Here is a 14033-nt window from a genome sequence, read left to right on the forward strand (position 1 = left end):
AGGTAATTTATTTGAGTAATTTAGTTCAAAAAGTGAAACTCATATAGTACAGGGTGGGCCATTTATATGGATACATCTAAATAAAATGGGAATGGTTGGTGATATTAACTTCCTGTTTGTGGCACATTAGTATATGGGAGGGGGAAAACTTTTCAAGATGGGTGGTGACCATGGCGGCCATTTGGAAGTTGGCCATTTTGGATCCAACTTTAGTTTTTTCAATGGGAAGAGGGTCATGTGACACATCAAACTTATTGAGAATTTCACAAGAAAAACAATGGTGTTAACGTAACTTTATTCTTTCATGAGTTATTTACAAGTTTCTGACCACTTATAAAATGTGTTCAAAGTGCTGCCCATTGTGTTGGATTGTCAATGCAACCCTCTTCTCCCACTCTTCACACACTGATAGCAACACCGCAGAAGTTAGTGTCATTAGTGACAGTTTTCATGCGTCCACATTTTGGCAAATCCAACACTGAACCAGTTTCACGAAACTTGGCAAGCAGTTTGCTAACTGTAGTGGTCTCGTAGGGTGTCTTGCATTGAAATCTGCTGCAATGACCCGGGTACTGCGTTCACCAGACATCAACACAATTTCTATTCGCTCCTCACGTGTTAACCTCTGCGACATGTCAATGGCTGTAAACAAAGAGAAGCTTGTAAATAACTCATGAAAGAATAAAGTTACGTTAAAACCAAGCACACCATTGTTTTTCTTGTGAAATTCTCAATAGATTCATTACACAGAGTGATACATTTCAAGTGTTGATTTCTTTTAATTTTGATGATTATGGTTTACAGCTAATAAAAACCCAAAAGTCAGCATCTCAGAAAATTAGAATATTACATAAGACCAATAAAAAAAGGATTTTTAATACAGAAATGTTGGCCTACTGAAAAGTATGTACAGTATATGCAGTCAGTACTTGGTCAGGGCTCCTTTTGCATGAATTACTGCATTAATGCGGCGTGGCATGGAGGAGATCAGCCCTTGGCACTGCTGAGATGTTATGGAAGCCCAGGTTGCTTTGATAGTGGCCTTTAGCTTGTCTGCATTGTTGGGTCTGGTGTCTCTCATCTTCCTCTTGACAATACCTCACAGATCCTCTACGGGGTTTCGGTCAGGCGAGTCTGCTGGCCAATCAAGCACAGTGATATTGTGGTTAATAAACCAGGTATTGGTACTTTTGGCAGTGTGGGCAGGTGCCAAGTCCTGCTGGAAAATTAAATCAGCACCTCCATAAAGCTTGTCAGCAGAGGGAAGCATGAAGTGCTCTAAAATTTCCTTGTAGACGGCTGCACTGACTTTGGACTTGATATAACACAGTGGACCAACATCAGCAAATGACATGGCTCCTCAAACCATCACTGACTGTGGAAACTTCACACTGGACCTCGAGCAACTTGGATTATGTGCCTCTCCACTCTTCCTCCAGACTCTGGGACCTTGATTTCCAAAAAAAAAATATATGCAAAATTAATTTTCAACTGAAAACAGGACTTTGGACCACTGAGAAACAGTCCAGTCCTTTTTCTCCTAGTCCAGGTAAGACGTTTCTGACGTTGTCTCTGGGTCATGAGTGGCTTGACACAAGGAATGCGACAATTGTAGCTTTGGATTTGTCTGTGTGTGGTGGCTCTTGAATCACTGACTCCAGTCTAGTCCTGAATCTCCCCCAAATTCTTAAATGGCTTTTTCTTGACGATCCTTTCAAGGCTGCGGTTGTCCCTGTTGCCCGTGCACATTTTTCTACTCCACTCAACTGTCCACTAATATGCTTGGTACAGCACTCTGTGAACAGCCAGGTTCTTTAGCAATGACCTTCTGTGGCTTACTCTACTTGTGGAGGGTTTCAGTGATTGTGTAGCCTACTAGACCAGACTGATGGACCATTTTAAGGCTTAGGAAACCTTTGCAGATGTTTTGTGTTGGTTAGCTGATTAGAGAGTGACACCATGAGTCTACAATATTCTAATGTTCTGAGATACTGACTTTTGGGTTTTCATTAGCTGTGAGCCATAATCATCAAAATTAAAAGAAATCAACGCTTGAAATATATCACTCTGTGTGTAATAAATCTATATAATATATGAGTTTCACTTTTTGAATTGAATTACTAAAATAAATTACCTTTTCGATGATATTCTAATTCGTTGAGATGCACCTGTACAGTATATTAACACAAAGAAGTCAGCAGCCTCTCTAGGCTGAATTATTCATCAGGGTTTAATCTACAGAGTTTGTTACCACAGCATAAACACAGCAAAACCTTTCATTATTTCTGATTAAATGTAGTAAATTATAATTATAAGGGGTCCACGACCTTGATCAGGCTTAAGAGTTAATCACACTGCAGTCCAGTAGAGGCGCTAATAAACCTGAACGTTGTTGATCAACCAGCTCAATTCATACAGAAGAAGGAGAAGCTGCAGCAGCTGGTGTGTTTGTACTGAAGTGAATCATCTGTAAGTAAAATATTTACTTATTTATTTAATACACTTTGATTATGAACTACATTCTAATTATTAATAAAATAAGCGTCCATAATAAAATATCACTGTGAGGATTTGAGGAGCTTTAACTTCCTTTTCACACAAACTACTAGCTGCTCCGCTAACCGGTAGCATCACAAATGATTCAGTACTGATGAACCGATCTAGCAAAATGAATCAATTGATCAGAACTTGATCTAACATTGTTATGGAAACACATCGAGTTTTATTTTGTATTTAAATTTTCCTCCAAGAATAAATAAGTACATCTATCTATCTTTGTATTAGATCTTTAATAATGGAATCAGCAGAAGAGGGACACGACACCGCCATGGATCTACAACATGAAGAATTCCAGAAGATTCTAATAAAAGAGGAAGAAGATGAAGATGAAAGTTTCTTCTGTAAGTAAATATGGAGCAATACACCACTTTTACACAAGATAGTGTGGTACAGTACAGTGTGGTACAGTCCAGTGTGGTACAGTGTGGTACAGTCCAGTGTGGTACAGTACAGTGTGGTACAGTGTGGTACAGTACAGTGTGGTACAGTGTGGTACAGTGTGGTACAGTACAGTACGGTACAGTACAGTATGGTACAGTACAGTGTGGTACAGTACAGTGTGGTACAGTCCAGTGTGGTATAGTCCAGTATGGTACAGTCCAGTGTGGTATAGTCCAGTATGGTACAGTCCAGTGTGGTACAGTATAGTGTGGTACAGTATGGTACAGTATAGTGTGGTACAGTATGGTACAGTACAGTGTTGCACAGTACAGTATGGTACAGTATAGTGTGGTACAGTACAGTGTTGCACAGTACAGTATGGTACAGTATAGTGTGGTACAGTATGGTACAGTACAGTATGGTACAGTACAGTGTGGTACAGTATAGTGTGGTACAGTATGGTACAGTACAGTGTTGTACAGTACAGTGTGGTACAGTATAGTGTGGTACAGTACAGTGTGGTACAGTACAGTATGGTACAGTACAGTGTGGTACAGTACAGTATGGTACAGTACAGTGTGGTACAGTACAGTGTGGTACAGTGCAGTGTGGTACAGTACAGTGTGGTACAGTCCAGTGTGGTACAGTCCAGTGTGGTACAGTACAGTATGGTACAGTCCAGTGTGGTACAGTCCAGTGTGGTACAGTCCAGTGTGGTACAGTATGGTACAGTACAGTGTGGTACAGTACAGTATGGTACAGTCCAGTGTGGTACAGTCCAGTGTGGTACAGTCCAGTGTGGTACAGTCCAGTGTGGTACAGTACAGTATGGTACAGTCCAGTGTGGTACAGTCCAGTGTGGTACAGTCCAGTGTGGTACAGTATGGTACAGTACAGTATGGTACAGTCCAGTGTGGTACAGTACAGTATGGTACAGTCCAGTGTGGTACAGTCCAGTGTGGTACAGTACAGTATGGTACAGTCCAGTGTGGTACAGTCCAGTGTGGTACAGTCCAGTGTGGTACAGTACAGTATGGTACAGTCCAGTGTGGTACAGTCCAGTGTGGTACAGTCCAGTGTGGTACAGTATGGTACAGTACAGTATGGTACAGTCCAGTGTGGTACAGTACAGTATGGTACAGTCCAGTGTGGTACAGTCCAGTGTGGTACAGTCCAGTGTGGTACAGTACAGTATGGTACAGTCCAGTGTGGTACAGTCCAGTGTGGTACAGTCCAGTGTGGTACAGTATGGTACAGTACAGTATGGTACAGTCCAGTGTGGTACAGTACATTGTGGTACAGTACAGTATGGTACAGTACAGTGTGGTACAGTCCAGTGTGGTAGTATGGTACAGTACAGTATGGTACAGTACAGTATGGTACAGTCCAGTGTGGTACAGTCCAGTGTGGTACAGTACAGTATGGTACAGTACAGTGTGGTAGTATGGTACAGTACAGTGTGGTATAGTGCAGTGTGGTACAGTACAGTGTGGTACAGTACAGTGTGGTAGTATGGTACAGTACAGTGTGGTACAGTACAGTGTGGTACAGTACAGTGTGGTACAGTGCAGTGTGGTACAGTACAGTATGGTACAGTCCAGTGTGGTACAGTACAGTGAGGTACAGTACAGTGTGGTACAGTACAGTGTGGTACAGTACAGTGTGGTACAGTACAGTATGGTACAGTACAGTATGGTACAGTCCAGTGTGGTACAGTACAGTGTGGTACAGTACAGTGTGGTACAGTACAGTGTGGTACAGTACAGTGTGGTACAGTCCAGTGCGGTACAGAAGTTTTTAATCTATGTAGGATTTGTTGAATTCTCAGGTACCTTAATCCCTGAGGAACACGTCACATCTGAGGAGCACCTCACCCCAGTGGACCAACAGTGTGGAGATTTCCAGATGAAGCCTGTGAAGAAGGAAGAACCTGAAGATACAGATGAACTCAGTAAGTCACTAGTCCTGCTACTATTGCTTCATCACTATCACTACTATCACTTCTACTACCAGCACTAGTAATAGTAATACCACCACCAGTACCATTACTACCACCACAGTGGGGAAGTAGAGGTTCTCAGCCCCCTCATGCTGCCTGTAAAAGCTAAGCGATTGAGGTGCATCACATGGTACAGTATAGTGTGGTACAGAACAGTATGGTACAGTATAGTGTGGTACAGTACAGTATGGTACAGTACAGTATAGGGCTGTCGCGCTAACCGCAATTTTGAAATATCGCGGTATAGACCAGCCAACCGCAGGGCATGCCAAGCAACCGCATCACCGCGGTGTTCACGTTTTTTTCTTTCTTTCTTCTCTTTTTTTTTTTTTATTGTTGCAGGGTCCATCTTGTTTTTCGCTTACATCGGCGTAATAAATGTTAAATAAATTCATAATGAAAATGAGCTAAGAGCGACATTTTCCCGCAACCTGTTCGCATCCGTTGCTGCTGAGTGTCAGGCTCTGTGTTTTAAAATGTAAACAATCGCAACATGAATTATAGGCAAGTTCATTAATGATTAAATTAAATTCACACTCAATAAATACTTGTAATTTAGACTATATTTAAACAGCCTTGGTGTACTAAAACACTTAATGACGGTTAATATGTTAATATGGCATTGCAGCCTGCAGATATTCTCTTGCTGGCTTGCTGGAATGATTTAAATGTATTTTTTCGTTGAATAAAAATGTATTGAAACGAATAATAATATAAAATGTAGTATATATTGTTATGTTAATTATACCTACTAAATAGATGGTTAATAGTGGCGCGATAACCAGGCTAGATCTCGTAGTAGTAACGAGCCGGTGCCAAGGACATCAGATCCGCGTCAGAACTGATGGATCATTCGACACACACGCGCTGATTCATACTGACACACACACGCACACACACACACGCACGCGCGCGTGCGGAAAAACACGGGGAAAGAAAGTGGAAGAGCGCGCGGTGCCCAGAAAAGCGCGGCGTGTTTGATCTTTATTCTTTATCTTTTATTTCCAGCCTCCTCTTCTGCACCGCACCCCCTGTTACCCCCTGTTACCCCCAGTTACCCCCCTCATACACATCCACAGATTAACTGGTACCTGTAAACTCTCCGTGGAGTGAACTAAACACCCAAAACACCCCAAACATCCACAATAATCAGACCCCACCGGCGCGCGTGTCTGATCTCAGTCCGGTTTGATGTTAAACAGTAAATAAAACTCAGAGCTGCAGAATTAAACCTCAGAATGTGCAAAAGATCAAAGTTAATAGTGGCGCGATAACCATGCTAGATCTCCTCTGCTGTGTAAAGTCGCATGCAGGTTCAGTACACGTGTGTATTAGTGCACCGAGCACCATCAGAGAGAGTTTTAGTGCCACCGGGAACATCGCTATACCCCACTCAGATCCTCTCTAAACAACATCAGGTGAACGTGGTTTTTCTAGCGCGCATGAACGCAGGTTTAAACTCTTACAGACTTTATTCTTTATTCTATTTTTTTTTTGTTTTATTTTTACCATATTTTGATTAGATGTGCGTTTAAAATATTTAGCCTAAACACTTTTTTTTGTTTCACAGTGTATATCTAGTCTAGGCTAGAAGCTAAATTTAAACCTTTTTTTTAATAGAGAAAAGACGCGCATCCCTGCTCTGTTCTGTATTTAACAATAAACACGCATTTCATTGGTCTTAAAGCTGTCTCATCTTTCTCATTATAAAGCAATAATATACCGAATCATAGCCTAACAATAAAGCTTGTTTATATAGCTCTAAAATCCAGAAAAATTAAGTAATTTTCAAAAACACAAAAAATGGCGATATAACCGCATACCGCGATATTGAGACAGGCTGAATATCGCAAAGGAAATTCTTTCACCACGACAGCCCTAGTACAGTATAGTGTGGTACAGTATGGTACACTACAGTATGGTACAGTACAGTGTGGTACAGTACAGTGTGGTACAGTACAGTGAGGTACAGTGAGGTACAGTACAGTATGGTACAGTCCAGTGTGGTACAGTACAGTATGGTACAGTATAGTGTGGTACAGTACAGTATAGTATAATACAGTCCAGTATAATACAGTCCAGTGTGGTATAGTACAGTACAGTATGGTACAGTATAGTGTGGTACAGTATGGTACAGTCCAATGTGGTACAGTACAGTATGGTACAGTACAGTGTGGTAAAGTATGGTACAGTACACTTTGGTACAGTACAGTGTGGTACAGTACAGTGTGGTACAGTATGGTACAGTACAGTGTGGTACAGTACAGTGTGGTACAGTACAGTGTGGTACAGTACAGTATGGTACAGTCCAGTGTGGTACAGTACAGTGTGGTACAGTCCAGTGTGGTACAGTACAGTATGGTACAGTACAGTGTGGTACAGTACAGTGTGGTACAGTACACTTTGGTACAGTACAGTGTGGTACAGTACAGTGTGGTACAGTATGGTACAGTACAGTGTGGTACAGTACAGTGTGGTACAGTACAGTGTGGTACAGTATGGTACAGTACAGTATGGTACAGTCCAGTGTGGTACAGTACAGTGTGGTACAGTCCAGTGTGGTACAGTACAGTATGGTACAGTCCAGTGTGGTACAGTACAGTGTGGTACAGTACAGTGTGGTACAGTACAGTATGGTACAGTCCAGTGTGGTACAGTACAGTGTGGTACAGTACAGTATGGTACAGTACAATATGGTATAGTGCAGTGTGGTGCAGTACAGTGTGGTACAGTACAGTATGGTACAGTACAATATGGTACAGTACAGTGTGGTACAGTACAGTGTGGTACAGTACAGTGTGGTACAGTCCAGTGTGGTACAGTCCAGTGTGGTACAGTACAGTATGGTACAGTCCAGTGTGGTACAGTCCAGTGTGGTACAGTCCAGTGTGGTACAGTACAGTATGGTACAGTACAGTATGGTACAGTCCAGTGTGGTACAGTACAGTATGGTACAGTACAGTGTGGTACAGTACAGTATGGTACAGTCCAGTGTGGTACAGTACAGTGTGGTACAGTCCAGTGTGGTACAGTACAGTGTGGTACAGTACAGTGAGGTACAGTCCAGTGTGGTACAGTCCAGTGTGGTACAGTCCAGTGTGGTACAGTACAGTGTGGTACAGTACAGTGAGGTACAGTCCAGCGTGGTACAGTCCAGTGTGGTACAGTCCAGTGTGGTACAGTACAGTGTGGTACAGTACGGTATAGTACAGTACAATATGGTATAGTGCAGTGTGGTGCAGTACAGTGTGGTGCAGTACAGTGTGGTACAGTACAGTATGGTACAGTTCAGTACAGTGTGGTACAGTCCAGTGTGGTACAGTCCAGTGTGGTACAGTACAGTGTGGTACAGTACAGTATGGTACAGTCCAGTGTGGTACAGTACAGTGCGGTACAGTCCAGTGTGGTACAGTACAGTATGGTACAGTCCAGTGTGGTACAGTCCAGTGTGGTACAGTACAGTATGGTACAGTCCAGTGTGGTACAGTACAGTGCGGTACAGTACAGTGTAATATGGTTAGTACTGCGGTCAGTAGACATAATAAGAGATTGTAGATAAGGGATTAGAACCTGTACTGTACTGTCCAGTCTAGCAGTTTTTAATCTATGTAGGATTTGTTGAATTCTCAGGTACCTTAATCCCTGAGGAACACGTCACATCTGAGGAGCACCTCACCCCAGTGGACCAACAGTGTGGAGGTTTCCAGATGAAGCCTGTGAAGAAGGAAGAACCTGAAGATACAGATGAACTCAGTAAGTCACTAGTCCTGCTACTATTGCTTCATCACTATCACTACTATCACTTCTACTACCAGCACTAGTAATAGTAATACCACCACCAGTACCATTACTACCACCACAGTGGGGAAGTAGAGGTTCTCAGCCCCCTCATGCTGCCTGTAAAAGCTGAGCGATTGAGGTGCATCACATGGTACAGTACAGTATGGTACAGTATGGTACAGTACAGTATGGTACAGTACAGTGTGGTACAGTATGGTACAGTCCAGTGTGGTACAGTACAGTATGGTACAGTATAGTGTGGTACAGTCCAGTGTGGTACAGTATAGTATAATACAGTCCAGTATAATACAGTCCAGTGTGGTACAGTACAGTACAGTATGGTACAGTATAGTGTGGTACAGTATGGTACAGTCCAGTGTGGTACAGTACACTGTGGTACAGTATGGTACAGTACAGTATGGTACAGTATAGTGTGGTACAGTATGGTACAGTGCAGTGTGGTACAGTACAGTATGGTACAGTATAGTGTGGTACAGTGTGGTACAGTACAGTGTGGTACAATACAGTATGGTACAGTACAGTGTGGTACAGGACAGTATGGTACAGTACAGTATGGTACAGTACAGTATGGTACAGTCCAGTATGGTACAGTACAGTATGGTACAGTATAGTGTGGTACAGTATGGTACGGTACAGTATGGTACAGTGTGGTACGGTACAGTATGGTACGGTACAGTTTGGTACGGTACAGTGTGGTACGGTACAGTGTGGTACGGTACAGTATGGTACATTACAGTGTTGTACAGTACAGTGTGGTACAGTACAGTATGGTACAGTACAGTGTGGTACAGTACAGTATGGTACAGTACAGTGTGGTACAGTACTGTGTGGTACAGTACAGTATGGTACAGTACAGTGTGGTACATTACAGTGTGGTACAGTACAGTGTGGTACAGTACAGTATGGTACATTACAGTATGGTACAGTACAGTGTGGTACAGTACAGTATTGTACATTACAGTGTGGTACAGTACAGTATGGTACATTACAGTGTGGTACAGTACAGTGTGGTACAGTACAGTGTGGTACAGTACAGTATGGTACAGTACAGTGTGGTACAGTACAGTGTGGTACAGTACAGTGTGGTACAGTACAGTATGGTACAGTACAGTGTGGTACAGTACAGTGTGGTACAGTACAGTATGGTACAGTACAGTGTGGTACAGTACAGTGTGGTACAGTACAGTGAGGTACAGTACAGTATGGTACAGTACAGTATGGTACAGTGTGGTACGGTACAGTGTGGTACAGTACAGTGTGGTACAGTACAGTGTGGTACAGTACAGTGTGGTACAGTACAGTGAGGTACAGTACAGTATGGTACAGTACAGTGTGGTACAGTACAGTGTGGTACAGTGCAGTATGGTACAGTACAGTGTGGTACAGTACAGTATGGTACAGTACAGTGTGGTACAGTACAGTATGGTACAGTGTGGTACGGTACAGTGTGGTACGGTACAGTGTGGTACGGTACAGTGTGGTACAGTACAGTATGGTACAGTACAGTGTGGTACAGTACAGTGTGGTACAGTACAGTGAGGTACAGTACAGTATGGTACAGTACAGTATGGTACAGTGTGGTACAGTACAGTGTGGTACAGTACAGTGTGGTACAGTACAGTATGGTACAGTACAGTGTGGTACAGTACAGTATGGTACAGTACAGTGTGGTACAGTACAGTGTGGTACAGTACAGTGAGGTACAGTACAGTATGGTACAGTACAGTGTGGTACAGTGCAGTATGGTACAGTACAGTGTGGTACAGTACAGTATGGTACAGTACAGTGTGGTACAGTACAGTATGGTACAGTGTGGTACGGTACAGTGTGGTACGGTACAGTGTGGTACAGTACAGTATGGTACAGTACAGTGTGGTACAGTACAGTGTGGTACAGTACAGTGTGGTACAGTACAGTGAGGTACAGTACAGTATGGTACAGTACAGTATGGTACAGTGTGGTACAGTACAGTGTGGTACAGTACAGTGTGGTACAGTACAGTATGGTACAGTACAGTGTGGTACAGTACAGTGTGGTACAGTACAGTATGGTACAGTACAGTGTGGTACAGTACAGTGTGGTACAGTACAGTATGGTACAGTACAGTGTGGTACAGTACAGTGAGGTACAGTACAGTATGGTACAGTACAGTATGGTACAGTGTGGTACAGTACAGTGTGGTACAGTCCAGTATGGTACAGTCCAGTGTGGTACAGTACAGTGCGGTACAGTACAGTGTAATATGGTTAGTACTGTGGTCACTAAACATAATAAGAGATTGTAGATAAGGGATTAGAACCTGTACTGTACTGTACTGTCTAGCAGTTTTTAATCTATGTAGGATTTGTTGAATTCTCAGGTACCTTAATCCCTGAGGAACACGTCACATCTGAGGAGCACCTCACCCCAGTGGATCAACAGTGTGGAGGTTTCCAGATGAAGCCTGTGAAGGAAGAACCTGAAGATACAGATGAACTCAGTAAGTCACTAGTCCTGCTACTATTGCTTCATCACTATCACTACTATCACTTCTACTACCAGCACTAGTAATAGTAATACCACCACCAGTACCATTACTACCACCACAGTGGGGAAGTAGAGGTTCTCTGCCCCCTCATGCTGCCTGTAAAAGCTGAGCGATTGAGGTGCATCACATGTCTACAGAGAAAGGAATCCTGGGGTTTGAGGTGTGTGGTGGCACTTTGGCCCAGACTCTGTATAGACGAGGCTCTAGGTTGTGACTCTCATGAAGGATGATGGACCAGGTGTATGGATCCAGTTTTGCTAAACTGTGACATTTACAAACAACGTTTATTATTTATTAAGTTACAAATATATTTTATTTTTTATTTTCTACTTCAGAAATTTCCTCTACGACCCAAAATCAGCTCCACAATCACATCAAGAGCTGCAGTGATGATAAATATGATGATGCGCTGGTGAAATCTGAGACTGAACATGAGGATCTGACGCCCACCAGAAGCTCCAGTAATCAGCAAACGTCCTCTGATCCTGTCAGCATTAACACGTCTCACCACGGGAAACAGCAAGAAGGAAACGTCTGCTCACATTGTGGGACGAGCTTCTGGTCCGCGAGTGATCTCAAAACACACCAGCGCATTCACACTGGAGAGAAACCGTATCAGTGCTCACAGTGTGGAAAGAGTTTCAAACAACAGAGTGGTCTCAAAATCCACCAGCGCATTCACACTGGAGAGAAACCGTATCAGTGCTCGCAGTGTGAAAAGAGTTTTAATACATCGAGTCATCTCAGAACACACCAACGCATTCACACTGGTGAGAAACCATATCAGTGCTCACAGTGTGGAAAGAGTTTCAAACAACAGAGTGGTCTCAAAATCCACCAGCGCATTCACACTGGAGAGAAACCGTATCAGTGCTCGCAGTGTGAAAAGAGTTTTAATACATCGAGTCATCTCAGAACACACCAACGCATTCACACTGGAGAGAAACCGTATTACTGCTCAGATTGTGGGAGGAGCTTCAGGTTCCAGAGTGCTCTCAGAATCCACCAGCGCATTCACACTGGGGAGAAACCGTATTACTGCTCAGATTGTGGGAGGAGCTTTAGGTTCCAGAGTGCTCTCAAAACACACCAGCGCATTCACACTGGTGAGAAACCGTATCAGTGCTCGCAGTGTGGAAAGAGGTTTACTCAACAAAGCAATCTTAAAGAACACCAGCACATTCACACTGGAGAGAAACCGTATCGGTGCTCACAGTGTGGGAAGAGTTTTAATCAGCAGAGTCATCTTAAAGTCCACCAGCGCATTCACACTGGAGAGAAACCTTATCAGTGCTCACAGTGTGTGAAAAGTTGTACCAAAAAGAGTGATCTTAAAGTCGACCAGCGCATTCATACTGGAGTGAAACCCCATCAGTGCTTACAGTGTGGAAAAAGTTTCAGTCAACAGAGTGCCCTCAAAACACACCAGCGTATTCACACTGGAGGGAAACCGTATCGGTGCTTACAGTGTGGAAAAAGTTTCAGTCAACAGAGTGCTCTCAAAACACACCAGCGCATTCACACTGGAGAGAAACCATGTCTGTGTTCTCAGTGTGGAAATAGTTTTAATACACTGAGTGAACTTACGATCCACCAGCGCATTCACACGGAAGAGAAACCTCATCAGTGCTCACAGTGTGAGAGGAGTTTTAATAAACAGAGTGATCTGAAGATCCACCAGCACATTCACACAGGAGAGAAACCATGTCTGTGTTCTCAGTGTGGAAATAGTTTTAATACACTGAGTGAACTTACGATCCACCAGCGCATTCACACTGGAGAGAAGCCATATCAATGCTCACAGTGTGGAAAATATTTAGCTTATTCATCAACCCTTAAGAAACACAAGTGTCGCACATCAAATTCTACCAAATAAACTAACGGTTTAATTGTTTGTACTTCATTACCAACACAATCAGAAGCAATAAGTATTTTTACAGTTAACTACAGCTATGTGTGTCTGTATTGTATTAAGTTTTTTTATTGTTTTTGTATGAGTTTGTATTTTGTAGTTTTACTCCATTCTGATGCTCACAGTGTATCACACAGCTGGGAAGTAAATAAAACCGACCGAACTGTATTGTGGAGGGAGTCGTCTGTCTGTCTGTCTGTCTGTCTGTCTGTCTGTCTGTCTGTCTAGCTGAGAAAGGGGAAACTCTTTGCGAGGGCAGAACAATTGTCTTAAAATACACTGTCTGTAAAGTCCTACATAAACTCCATCTCTCACAATGCATGTTGATTTTGTGACCCGCCTTTAGATGGCAGTGTTTCCACATCAGCGTTTATCTGAGATCTTTTGACGACTTAAATTTCTGCTTTTCAAATTGTAGCATATTTTGTGATCACACTGAGTTTTGTTTATAATTTTTTTTTCTGTTGAGAATACCTTAGTATATATGTTTGTAGGTTTAAGTCAATTAAGCTGATTGTAATGATGAAACATCAACATGACATTTTGAGTTTATTGTATTTGATCTAAATGTGGCCAAGAATAAATAAAATGGTTTAGATTGTTTTCACTACGAGTCACTGTAAGTAAATTGTTAAAAGAGTCCTGACTGTAAGAAGTGCTGATATATTAGAAAACTACTGTTTAGATTTAATAGTAATTTTAAAAGTAAAAGAACAAGTTTTATAAGTAACATCTGTGTCAATATGTGAATCATGGACTGTAAGATAAACACCTAAAGAAGCCAATTATGATAAGAGAACCAATCAAAGCTTTTAATCAGTACAGATAAGGAATTAAGAGGGTTAGGGTATTAA

At 42.4% G+C, this 14033-nt stretch overlaps 1 pseudogene; it reads left to right on the plus strand.

The window, feature by feature from the left end:
- LOC134316935 (uncharacterized) overlaps window positions 1-14033 on the plus strand; it is a 75384-nt pseudogene that overhangs the window by 43163 nt on the left and 18188 nt on the right.

This window comes from Trichomycterus rosablanca, chromosome 1 (assembly GCF_030014385.1).
Source record: "Trichomycterus rosablanca isolate fTriRos1 chromosome 1, fTriRos1.hap1, whole genome shotgun sequence".
NCBI lineage: Eukaryota > Metazoa > Chordata > Actinopteri > Siluriformes > Trichomycteridae > Trichomycterus > Trichomycterus rosablanca.